General features: G+C 43.9%; 1 long non-coding RNA gene across 1 annotated transcript; it reads left to right on the plus strand.

The window, feature by feature from the left end:
• Positions 1 to 543: 543 nt before the first annotated feature.
• Positions 544 to 1,274, plus strand: LOC308694105. The gene is made up of 3 exons (XR_014030555.1): positions 544 to 630; positions 969 to 1,025; positions 1,172 to 1,274. It is a non-coding gene; the product is annotated as an uncharacterized lncRNA (long non-coding RNA).
• The last annotated feature ends 12,029 nt before the right edge of the window (positions 1,275 to 13,303 follow it).

Below are 13,303 nucleotides of genomic sequence, written 5' to 3' on the forward strand. Positions count from 1 at the left end.
TCAGTCTTTACTCATTATACCCAGTAATACGGATGCATTTTAAAACTAGATAATATTTCATTCTTCTAAATTTTTTACATTATATTTTGTGTCTTCATATACATGTATTGAACTTGATGTAATTTGGATTTATTTGATCAAAAACTGCATAACAAAATATATTTATTTTCTGTAATTTAGAATGTTAACACATGAAATATTATGTTTAGTGCTTAATTGTTTTACTAGTTTGTCAACATGAAATCAGTATATTTCTGTGGAATTAAATTCATAAGATGAATGACAAAAATGTTTTTAAAAATGTATGTATTAATTAATACATTAAAAGTAATGTATTAATTTATTACAGGAACTGCAAATGTTTATGACTCTATTGATACAACAATTAATGAAGAAATAAGCACAGGTAACTAAGGATTAAAGTATTTCATTTCATTGTGATGAGTTCAGTAGTTATTTTCTAAAGAAATTATAAATCAAATCCATTTTTATCACTATTATATTTGCGAATCTTGTTAAACCAAGTGTCTTTTTTCATTCTAGATGGTGTAATTGGGCAGACTGAGATCACATATGCTGAGATTGAACTCAAATCTTCAAAGAAACAACAAAAAAAGAGAGAGAACAAAGGTAAACTGAAACAAAAGTCTCTGCTCTTATGATTTTATGATCATAACAGATTCTGTGGATGTGCACTGTAAACTGACCTGATCCAAAAAAGGTTATTGCCTGCAAAATGTTTATTTTGAGGTAATTTGGTCTAACATACTCATTTTGAAATAAAATGATAATCTCTGTAAAAATATTGATATAACACTGAATTATATATATATATATGTATATGTATGTATGTATGTATGTATGTATGTATGTATTATATATATGTGTGTGTGTGTATGTATTTATGCCATAGTTAAAATCATTGTTGGATATATAGTGAGCTAATATGAACTGTTGGCATCTTCTAGGCAATAACAGTGAGAGTTGCGACATTTACTCTAAACTGAAGCTATAAATGTATCAAGGTGAGTGTCAGACTAAAAACATCAATCACAATTCATAATGAGCTACTGAAAACTTCATAGATGCATTATTGACAATCTAAGAATGAAATTAGACTGTATATAAAAAATTATAAATGTGCATTTTGAATTCATTGATATATTTTCAGGTGCTGGATCTAGTGATAAATGCCTGGAGGAGAAATTTTCAATCCCAGGATGCTGATGAGTAGGGTGAGAAGTGAATGGCCAGGATCATCAAGGCAATAGATTTAGCAGAACTTATGTAATATTATAGCCTGGAAATCCAGACCTAAATCTGAAAGATTAATGGTCTGGCATCAACTAATGAAAATCGCCCACCTCGAGGGGCGGCACCAAGCATGCATTTGAAAATCTCACTGCATGCAATTGGATAACACTACGACCAATCACAACAAGCCCCATTCGCTTAGCTACCAGCAGTTAGCTCCTAACTGGTAGATTATACTCTTACCGTATCCGGTCAGCAAAACAGCAAAAACGCCCTTCTTTCAAAGGAACGATTCGAGCGCCGTCTTCTGTTCCTCTTTTAGATAAAAAGCCAAGTCTAACTTGTTCATTGTAGCGGCAAAAGCCGTTTCAAACAACTGGTGTTCATCCATAGCCATCTTGCAAGTAAGGGATAATGAATAGGGAGGCGGTTTTTATAGCGAATAACAACCCCGACAGGCTGAACGGGACTCAAGACAGGTCTTGAATCAGCCTGAAGGGGTTGTTATTCGCTATATCAACCGCCTCCCTATACATTATCCCGCTTATTACATGGCTACCTACAAAATAAATCAATAATTTGACACAAAATATTGATTTAAAAAGGAGTTTATTGATTTAAAAACTATTGTATTGCTTCCGCTAAAGAAAATAGTCTGTTCCGTCTCTACGGTTGCATCCATAACAACGCACTGTTTTTCATGGCAACGGTCTGTTATACTTCGCAGCGGTCTGTTATCAAGAAATAACAGACCGCATTCTACATTGGAATTCAACCAAACCATGTAATAATGTTTACTAATGACTTCAACGTCACAGCGCTGTCCTCATCTGTTTAGCTCGCCTCTGGCCCGCCTATATCAGATAACCCGATGTGATTGGTGCAGCTCGAATAAAAGGGCATATTTAATGAGCATCATTACTCCACGCCAGAGTAACTCGCTGAGCAAATTCAACTTGTGCTCTCGCGAGAACTCTGGATTTCCAGGGTAGTAATATTAGTAAGCCTTCATGTGCTTCAGAGACTATTCATGATAAAATTTGAAAAGCAATGATCTAATTATTCATTAAAAAAACATTCTTTTTTTGTACTGCACAGTGTGTATTTACATATCTGTATATTAGTTAGTTAATGCCACCAGCAGCAGCAGCTCATCATTTGACAACTGAGGGAACAGAATATTAGTTTAAGGCTATTTCTTTTCTGACTGTTGAGTAAGTGACCAGGTTTTCTTTTTCTTGTTGATTTTAAATGTATTTGTACAGGTTCCCATGGTCATAGAAATATCACAGTATTTTACAATTGTGATTTCCAGGTCTGGAAAAGTTAAATGTGTATGTATAGTCAAACTTTTTTCTTTTATAGCTATGCTTATAATATATATTATATTTTTACAAAAAAAAATATTGTAAAGCCATAAATGCTTGCTTGTTTTCCTTGGGCTATTTATGTTTTTTTTTTTTTTTTTTTTTTTTTTTTGAGTGTATAAGACATTTGTTATTAGTTTGATATACACTGCTGTTTAAAAGTTTGGGGCCAGTAAGATTTTTTATTCTTTTGGAATAAAAAAAAAAAAGAAATTAATACTTTTATTCAGCAAGGACGCAATGATCAAAAGGGACATTTGTATTACAAAAGATTTCTATTTCAAATAAAGTGTACTTTCTATTTCTCAAAAAAATCCAGATTTTTTTTTATTTTATCTCAGTTTCCACAAAAATATTAAGCAGCAAAACTGTTTTCAAAATGTTTTTCAAATCAGCCTTTCAGAATAATTTCTGAAGGATCATGTGACACTGAAGACACCAAAATACTTGATGGTTTTGATAAAACATATATTAAAATAATATATTAAAATAGTTGTCAGTGTCACATGATATATCCTGTGATTGTCAAAACATTTGGTAACTGAACAGAATGTTCAGAACATGTTACAATGTTCACACCATGACTGATGTTTTTATTAGGGCTGGATATTGACACAAATTTCACGATTCGATTCATAATCTTGCAATTCGATTCCGGTCTTGATTTAATTTGACTCAATATCGATTCATTTGGATAAAAAAACAAAAAAAAAAAAAAAAAAAAACTCACAAATAATGCTGTAAACCAGGGATGGGCAACATCTGTCCTGGAGTGTGGCTATCCCTCAGAGTTTATCTCCAGTCCTGATCAAACTCCTGAACAAGCTTATCAATGTCTTCAGGATCACTAAGGCTACAGGTGAGGGTTTTATCAGGGTCTGAGATAAACTCTGACGTTACCCATCCCTGCTGTAGGGAACCCTGTCAGCTGTTACATTACTTAAAGGCTGAAATTAACAATAGATTTGTATACAATTAATATAAGGTGGTTTTTTTATAATATTAACATTATAATATTTTGATATACAATATTTTGAATACAATGATATGTCAGAGTAAAAATATAATGAATATATTACTCTAATAGAGCATATATTTAGCAAAATGCTCCACTCTAGAGTTAATTTTTCTAGCTAACTAACATGCCATGGTCATTGAATGGCTTTCCTGAGGTAAATATAACGTTATGCGTACATTGTTTAGCTGTTTTATTCTATTTTATTTAATTTCCACAGTTGAAACAGAGCGATTACATGAGACGATATTCAATACCCTCTCTGATGATCATTCATGTTTATTTTGTGTTATAAATAGTAAAGAGGAAGAGATGATCAGTTCACGTGCCGCTTGATCTGAGGCGTTACAGCGATCGGTCAATGAGCGACAGCTTGTGGTAGCCTACCATCACAGAGAGCCACAAAATTACTTTCCTGAACATTCTCATTCACAGTTCCATGCTGGTGGAATGATCTTCCCAGAATCCCTGACTACATTCAAAAGACAGCTGAAAACTCATCTCTTCTGTGAGCAAAAAAAAAAAAAAAAAAAAAAAAAAAAATTATATATATATATATATATATATATATATATATATATATATATATATATATATATATATATATATATATATATATATGGGTGATTCTTAGACTATGGGCACTTTTATGTACTTTGGTCATATTTTTAAAAATACATATAATTTTGGACAAAATCCTCTTTCTTTTTCAAACTAACAATAAAACCCTCCTTAAAAACTTTTTACTACCTTTCTATTGTGATTTTTTCATACTTTTCAACCTCCTTATAGGTGTCAAAATCACTGTTTTATCCTTGTCGCACACCCAGACTTTTTAACTTCAACAATGAAAATACAGTTTAAAAGTATGACTTATCTGGTAACTATTAATATACTTAAATTAAGCACTAGTAAAATAATTAAAATACATTATAGTATTTAATGTGAGACCACCATCAATATTACTTTTTATACAAAATATAGCTGTCGCACAGTATTGGTGTCATTTCCACCACAACACTGTAATGTCCCTTTAAAAGGTTTGTGTGAAAGATTGTTTAGGTGGTTTCTATGGAAATGTTCAGAGACATCAGAGCACATGTTGGACATGGAGGTAATTTTAAATTTTCATCAAGAACAAAATAAGAAAAATCAAGGTAAATATTGCTTGATCAGTTAATATATTTATTCTACGTCATTTCCAAACATGCTGTACCTTCATGGGTGTTTTTAAAAAGTAAAAATTTTTAAGTTAAATACAAGTATTTTGCATGCATGAAATGCTGAGTATTAATTCAAAGCTGATTAGTGAAGCTATCTTCCATTTTTTCACAAAAAAAAAACCTTTCGGTTACTAACGTAACCTCTGTTCTCTCTAGAAGAGGGAACGAGTATTGCGTAGTTGCTATGCTACGGGAAAGCCTTTCTTTCTCGAGATACTGAAGCCAAAAAATTATCCTTAATTTTTATAATCTTGTCAACGCAGTGCGGCAGCCTGCAGACCTAGGGCAAGCTTACTAGCGTGCCCATTGGCTCCCCTGCGGCAACTGCAGCAGCCTACCGCTGAGCCCTTGGCGTGACGTCACGACCAATGAGCGCGCTTGACGCGCTTAATGCGTCACAGCCCGCGAAAAGGGGTGTGGCTTAGCGTATATAAACAGGGCTCGGAGGCTGCTTCTCTGGTTTCTGTCGCATGAAGCGAAATGAGCTCGTGGCGCGAGCACGGCGGGCTACGCAATACTCGTTCCCTCTTCTAGAGAGAACAGAGGTTACATTAGTAACCGAAACGTTCTCTTACGAGAGGTTCTCTCGTATTGCGTAGTTGCTACGCTACGGGAACACCCTTGTCAACGCCGTGCGCGCCCAGCATCCACTGAATGAGTCCCAGGGAGAGCCCGGGGAACGTGATAGCAGAGAGCCGGGCGGCCCAAAGAGGGCTAGCGCTGTACATAAGCACACACTAGGGGGTTAGGAGCGGCACGGCCGGTCCGAACTGACAATTCCCTGCATAGTGCAGCTCAACCAGTAGAGCTAAATCACACAACGTAGCCCGCGCACAGATAGTGGGCTGGCATACGCGAGACTTAGACTGATAACACTTTCGCCTGCAAGGCGGGAACATCCAGGTTGTAAAACCTAACAAATGTGGAGGGGGAGGCCCAGCCTGCCACTGCACAAATGTCATGAATGGGAATCCCGCTGGACCACGCCCACGACGAGGCCATGCCTCTGGTGGAGTGAGCTCGAATGCCCAATGGGCACTGCAGGTCTTTAGACGCATAAGCAGCAGCAATAGCGTCCACTATCCATCTGGACAGGCTGTGTTTCGAGGCGGCGAGACCCTTGGTGCGCCCACCAAACGAAACAAAGAGCTGCTCCGAGCGCCTGAAAGCGGCGGACCGTGAAATGTAGTTTCTCAACGCCCTGACTGGGCAGAGGAGATTACTATCGGCCTCGCTGCCGTGAGTTGGCAGGGCTGAGAGGGAAATGACCTGTGCTCTGAAGGGAGTGCCCAAAATTTTGGGAACGTACCCATGCCTCGGTCTGAGAATGACTTTGGAGTCATAAGGTCCGAACTCGAGGCACGCGGCGTTAATAGATAACGTGTGAAGGTCTCCCACTCGTTTGAATGAAGACAGTGCTATCAGAAAAACGGTTTTGAGCGTGAGGTATTTCATGTCCACAGTTTCCAAGGGTTCGAAGGGATGCGCTCTCAGGGCCTCCAAGACCAGAGAAAGATCCCACATAGGAACCGAGGGGGGTCGCGGGGGGTTCATCCTCCTGGCTCCCCTAAGGAAGCGGATGACGAACTCGTTCCTTCCTAATGCGCGGCCCCGCTCTGAAACAGAGAGCGCTGAAATGGCCACAACATAGACTTTGAGCGTGGAGGGGGACCTGCCCACGTCCAGTAGCTCTTGAAGGAAACACAGTACTCGCAATACCCCACATGTCTGTGGATCGAGCCCCTTAGCAGTGCACCATCTGTTAAACACTGACCATTTCGACATGTAGAGCCGCCTCGTAGAGGGGGCTCTAGATTGTATGATCGTGTTCATGACCCCGTCTGGCAGATCAGCGTGTAATCGTTAAGGCTCCACGTATCGGCCAGGGGGCTGAGTCTGCCAGCTGTATTAGATCCGGGAACCAAGCTTGGTTCTCCCAGTATGGGGCTATGAGGAGCACTGTGTGGCGCGCTTCCCTGATTCTCTTGATGACCTGAGGCAGCAGAGAGACCGGGGGAAAAGCGTACAGCGGGCCGCTGGGCCAGGTCTGGGCAATGAGCGTTGTCTTTTGACGCAAAAAGGTCGACTTTCGCTTTGCCGAAACGGCGCCACAGTGACTGGACTGTTTGGGGGTGTAGAGACCACTCCCCAGGGGGAACGTTGTCCCTGGACAGTCTGTCGGGGCCCTCGTTCAGGGGACCTGGCTCATGCGCGGCTCTCAGCGAGCGCAGAGAGTGCTGAGCCCACACGAGGAGGCGTTCCGCCAGGGTGCAGAGCATCTTTGATCTGACACCGCCCTGGCGATTCACATAGGCCACTACCGATGTATTGTCCGTGCGGACTAGAACATGGTGACCGTGGAGGAATGGGAGGAAGTGTTTGAGCGCTTTCTCGACCGCGAGCATCTCTAGACAGTTTATGTGTAGGAGATTCTCCTGGTCTGACCAGCGGCCATAGACCGGTCTGCCTTCGAAGAGCGCTCCCCAACCTAGGTTGGAAGCGTCTGTCGAGACAACTTTCCGGTGTGAAATCACTCCCATAGTCACTCCTGTGAGATACCATTCGGCTGCCAGCCAGGGCTGCAGGGCTGAAATGCAGCTCTGATTCACTCTGACTCGCAAGCCGCCGGCCGCCCAGGCTCGGTGGGGCACGCGCGCTTTCAGCCAGCGTTGAAGCGGGCGCATGCGCAGTAAGCCCAGCTGGAGCGCTGCTGCAGCTGAGGCCATATGCCCCAGGATACGCTGGAATGTCCTCAGCGGAACCCGGCTGCCTATTTGGAGGGATGCGGCGAGGAGGCGGATGCGGCGCGCGCGCTGCTCCGACAGTCTGGCCGTCATAGCCACTGAGTCCAGTTCTATTCCAAGAAAGGAAATTGACTGACGGGGCGATAGCGAGCTCTTGGTCCAGTTGACCGAGAGACCCAGCTCCTCCAGATGGCTGAGAAGCGCTGTTCTGTGAGACACAAGTTCCGTCTCTGACTGCGCTAGAATAAGCCAATCGTCCAGATAATTCAGTATTCGCATTCCCTGTTTTCTCAGGGGAGCGAGGGCCGTGTCCATGCATTTCGTAAATGTACGGGGTGCCAAAGACAGGCCGAAGGGCAGGACTGTGTACTGATATACTCGACCGTTGAAGGCGAATCTCAAGAATGGCCTGTGACGGGGAGTTATCTGGATCTGAAAGTATGCGTCTTTTAGATCGAGAGAGATAAACCAGTCTCCTGGGCGAATCTGCGCGAGGATTTTTCTGGTTGTGATCATTTTGAACGGCCGTCTCATGAGGGCTTTGTTCAGATGTCTCAGATCTAAAATAGGTCTTAACGCTCCGTCCTTCTTGGGTACGAGGAAATAGCGGCTGTAAAAGCCCGACTCGCTCAGAGAAGGATGAACCTGTTCTATAGCCCCTTTGCGCAGCAGCTTCGCTATTTCTGCTTGAAGCAGGTGCGCAGCTTCTGAACTCACTCTCGTCTCCGTCTGTGCTATAAAGCGAATAGCCGTGTTTTATAGTATTCAGCACCCATTCTGACGCGCCCTGAATCGCTTCCCATGCTTCCGCATGCATGGCTAGGGGTCGAATGGTCTCTGGGTTCAGATCGCCGCGCTGCGCGGGATGGGGAACCTGTATCAGAGAGGATGGAGCGGCGTGCGCGCCGCTGGTGCTCGAACACGGGGGCTGATAAACAGTATTGGCCGACTGTACAGCGTTCAGTAGCTCGGTCCCATCGGATGGAACGTGATTTGCTGTCAAACATCCCAGGCGCGAGAACGGCGTGGGGATTATAATGTCTAAAAGTGAGTGCGCGTGCTCGTGAGCGGGCGCAGAGTTTACACTTATGACACGGCCAGTGTTTGGGAGCTTTAGAGGGTCTGCGACCCGAGGTAACTGACTGGCAGAGCGAGCAGCGGGTAGGTGTGAGTACAAGGTTGTGGGCACATTTACTACACTTAATACTCGAGCGACTTGCGTCCGCTTTATGAGAGAGCGCTCTGTGCGCATTACCATGGGGACCATGTTTGTGTGAAGCAGTGAGCACATGGGAGTGGGCACATTTTCTACACTTATAACACCCCCGGCCTGAGCCGTTGTTGCCCGGGGTAACCGAGTGGCAGAGCGAGTTACGGGTAGATGTGAGCACAGAGTTGTGGGCACATTTACTACACTTAGCACTCGAGCGGCGTGTGACCGCTTTATGAGAGAGCGCTCTGAACGCGTTACCATGGGGACCGTGTTTGTGTGAAGCAGTGAGCACGTGGGAGTGGGCACATTTTCTACACTTACAACACCCTCGGCCGGAGCCGGAAAACCCGAATTTACACTCTTTCTGAGATTTATTTGGGCCGCCGTAAAAACGGCGTTTGTGTGCAGGCGAGCGAGTGGTGTTACTGGCTCGTTGGCTGCGGTGTAAGCTGCTGCAGTAGCCTGTTCTGAGAGGACTGACAGAGCTGGGCGTTTTGGTGGCGGTCTGGCCGCAGCGGGACTCAGCCATCTTTTCCTCCCTGCGGGTGCTAGGAGTACTTCGCGGGCTCAGACTTCAGCGTTATCTTGGGCCGCGGACCCCGGGGGGGGCGGCGGTCTGTGACGGCTGGTCGAGCGTGACCTAGGGCGGCCGCCCTGGCGTCGCTGCGAAGCAGTTGGTGGCCGAGACGAGCGCTGTGTGGAGCTGCGCGCAGGAGGCTGAGCTTGAGAGCGGCCTGAGGCTGGGCTCGAGCGGCGGGGCAGGAAAAGATTCATAGCCTGCGACGCCTTCTGTACTTCAGAGAAGCGGTCCACAATCCCGCTGACCGCAGGGCCGAAGAGGCCAGTGGGCGAGAGCGGGGCGTTGAGGAAAACAGCGCGTTCTGACTCACTCATATCCGCCAGCATCAACCATAAGTGTCTGTCGATGACGGTGAGCGCGGCCATAGATCTGCCGATGGCTTGTGCAGCGGTCTTGGTAGCGCGGAGCGAAAGGTCCGTCGCACTGCGCAGATCTGTTAAGGCTGTGTGATCCGAGCACTTCTCGTCCAATTCACGGTCGGCTTGCAGGATCTGGAGAACAGCCATCGAGTGCAGGGCGGAAGCAGCTTGGCCGGAGGCGGCGAATGTGCGGCCGGCGAGAGCTGATGTGGTCCTGCAGGCTTTGGACGGCAGGGCAGACTTTGAGCGCCATCTAGCAGACGGCGGGCAAAGGTGCGTTGCCACCGCTTCCTCAATGGAAGGGATGCCGGTATAGCCTTTCTCGGCGGCCCCGTCCACCTGGGAGAGAGCCGAGGAGACAGACGAGCGGAGTCTAGCGGAGAAGGGCGCGTTCCACGACTTCGATAGCTCCGCGTGGAGCTCAGGCAGGAAGGGTGCTGACCTAGAGGCTGGCGCTTGGCGGCGGCTAGGCAGAAAACACCCGTTGAGTCGGTTCGGCGCGGGCTCCTTGGGTGGGGACCAGTCTAATCCCAGTCAGTCGACCGCTTAAGTGAGGAGGTGGATAAGCTCCGCGTCGACACTGGAGCGGGACCTGCCAGACCCTGGAGTCGAGGAGGCGGAGCGGAGAAAGCCCGACCACTCCTCGCTGTCCGAAGCAAGAAGAGAGCACCTGTCAGCGGCGTCATCTGCTTCATCCCCTGAGGCGACGGCAGTGCGGGCAGTGGCCGGCCGCTGCACGTCGGTGAAGGGCGGGGGAGAAGGAGAGAGCGAGGCTCGCGGGAGGGGCTCCGGCGAGCGCTTAGCTATAACCACCGGCTCGGGAGGCCTTTGAAGAAGCGTTTCTTCTTTCGCGGCCCTGAAGAGGCAGCCGGGGAAGGTGGAGGATCATCAAACATGGCGAGTCGAGCCCGCAGGGTCGACATCGGCAAGTCCTCACACTGTTCGCAGCCGCCCGTGGAGAGGGCGCGGGCTGCGTGGTCGAAGCCCAGGCAGAGAGCGCAGACCACGTGGCGGTCTCCGTCGCTGAGCGAGGCTCTGCACGAGCCACAGGATGAGCGAGGCATTTGAAACAACGCCTCGCGCTCTTTTAGATGCAGAGTGTGTCGCGGGGCGAACACACAAACACATACAACACAGAGCGGTAAAAGGATATATTCGCCGGATAGCGAAGCAGGCAGGGAAGGCTGAAGGCGGCGAAGGCGGCCGGCGTCCTCAGGCTGAGATCCTCGGCGTGCTGGTCGCTTGCTTCGACGGCGGCTTCCTCAGAGAGCAGCGATGCGTAGAGCTTCGCTGAAAAGACAGAAATCAGAGAAGCAGCCTCCGAGCCCTTTTTATATACGCTAAGCCACACCCCTTTTCGCGGGCTGTGACGCATTAAGGGAAGCCAAGCGCGCTCATTGGTCGTGACGACACGCCAAGGGTTTAGCGGTAGGCTGCTGCAGTTGCCGCAGGGCAGCCAATGGGCACGCTAGTAAGCTTGCCCTAGGTCTGCAGGCTGCCGCACTGCGTTGACAAGATTATAAAAATTAAGGATCATTTTTTGGCTTCAGTATCTCGAGAAAGAAAGGCTTTCCCGTAGCGTAGCAACTACGCAATACGAGAGAACCTCTCGTAAGAGAACTACAGAAATGTCATTTCCACCACACTGCCCTCTGTGGTGGAAATGACTGCATGTGGTGGAAATGACATTTATGATTACAAAGTACAATTGATATGGATTGCAAGAGTAGATTGACTTTGTGAATTGAGTTTACTGAGTGTGATGAGTTTTAGAGTTTTTCAAATAAATATTTCTCTAAATATTAATGTTTCTCTACATTCACGTTAATTCATTGTCATTTCCACCACCACCCTGTCATACCATCCATTCCACACACATTTTCGAAAAACATTTAAAAAGTTCTCATCACACATTAAAAATGTATCCACAATTGACGAGATCATGCTCTACTTAATATAAAAATTCAAGTTATTTATTTTCTAATAAGCTCTTGCCCAAACCAATATTAAATTTCAGAGTGTGACAGGTGTACAGTTCACCATTTGGTCCTTAGGGCAGTTAATTTATCTCATTGACAAATGCATAATTATTGTACATTGTGGAAAAACTGATAAAACTAGTTACAAAAATGATCTTAGACAATTCTTGAGTGACATAAGTTATTCTGTTTTTAAATAACAGCTGTATATAGAGATGTGGTGGAAATGACATTTGTTCATTGCAGGTCGGAAAAAAATGTAAAATATTAACAATTTCTCTTGTAATCTAAGTTTGTCCTCTTACAGACCTTAAAACTAGACAAATTATTTAAACTTATGAGACTGTGTTAGGTGACTTTTGAACAAGTTTTTTTATTCAACTTCACAAGCCTAAAAGTGCCCCTAGTTGAAGAAACGCCCATATATATATATATCCTGAACTTTGTATTTTGAGCACTTCTTGCATTGTTTGCTTCTTCATGATAAATCGCTTGCTGTATTCCTCATATGTAAGTCACTTTGGATAAAGGTGTCTGCTGTCTAAATAACATGTATACATAGGCCTACTGTTTAAATGTGTGAGAGTTGTAAATGGCAGCACTGCAATATGAATACTTAACAAACAGAGAGCGAAGAAAACTATTTTAGTTATGTTCTATGTTTGTATATAAGTAGTAGCCTGTACTTTAAGAATGACATTATTGATTATTTGGATGATTTTGCTCATATTTTCTTTGGCTTTCTTGCGGGTCCTGTTTCCCCATTAGCTTTAGCAAACGCAATGTCTCGCTCCCTCATCTTAACCATTACATGAGTAGCCTAACTGGAGATATCCATTTGTCAAATTTAGACAAACATAGGCCTATATAAAAACTATATAATATACCCATATTTAATTTATCAGTCACAAAGAGCAGTTGGATTAATAATAAATTATTAAATATATATATATATATATATATATATATATATATATATATATATATATATATATATATATATATATATATATATATATATATATATATATATATATATATACATATTGGAACTTGAGTCTGCGCAGTAGCGATCTCGGGACCAGACCTTCTTCTTCTTCTTCTTTTGGTGTTTTATGGCGGTTGGCAAACCAACTTTCGGTGCATTACCGCCACCAACTGGACTGGAGTGTGAAGCACTGAAAAACAATAATCAACTAAATAAAAACAAAATAAAAAATAAAAAAAATATCCCCTATACTTCAAATTCTCCAATCTACTCCTATTGCTTTGAGATACTTCATTATCGCACTATATATATATATATATATATATATATATATATATATATATATATATATATATATATATATATATATATATATATATATATTTTTTTTTTTTTTTTTTTTTTTTTTTTTTTTTTTGGGACCAGACCTGCGCAGTAGTGAGCAGGAAGTAAAGCCGTGAAATCAACGCTCCGCCCTCACTCTCGCAGAACGCACTCAGGGAGAGTGGATTCTGCACACTTTTTAAAAATTTTATTGCAGTTCGACAAGAGGCTTGTTAAAATAAAGTAAATACAATCTC

Source organism: Scardinius erythrophthalmus, assembly GCF_964197995.2.
Source record: "Scardinius erythrophthalmus genome assembly, chromosome: 1".
NCBI classification, from domain to species: domain Eukaryota; kingdom Metazoa; phylum Chordata; class Actinopteri; order Cypriniformes; family Leuciscidae; genus Scardinius; species Scardinius erythrophthalmus.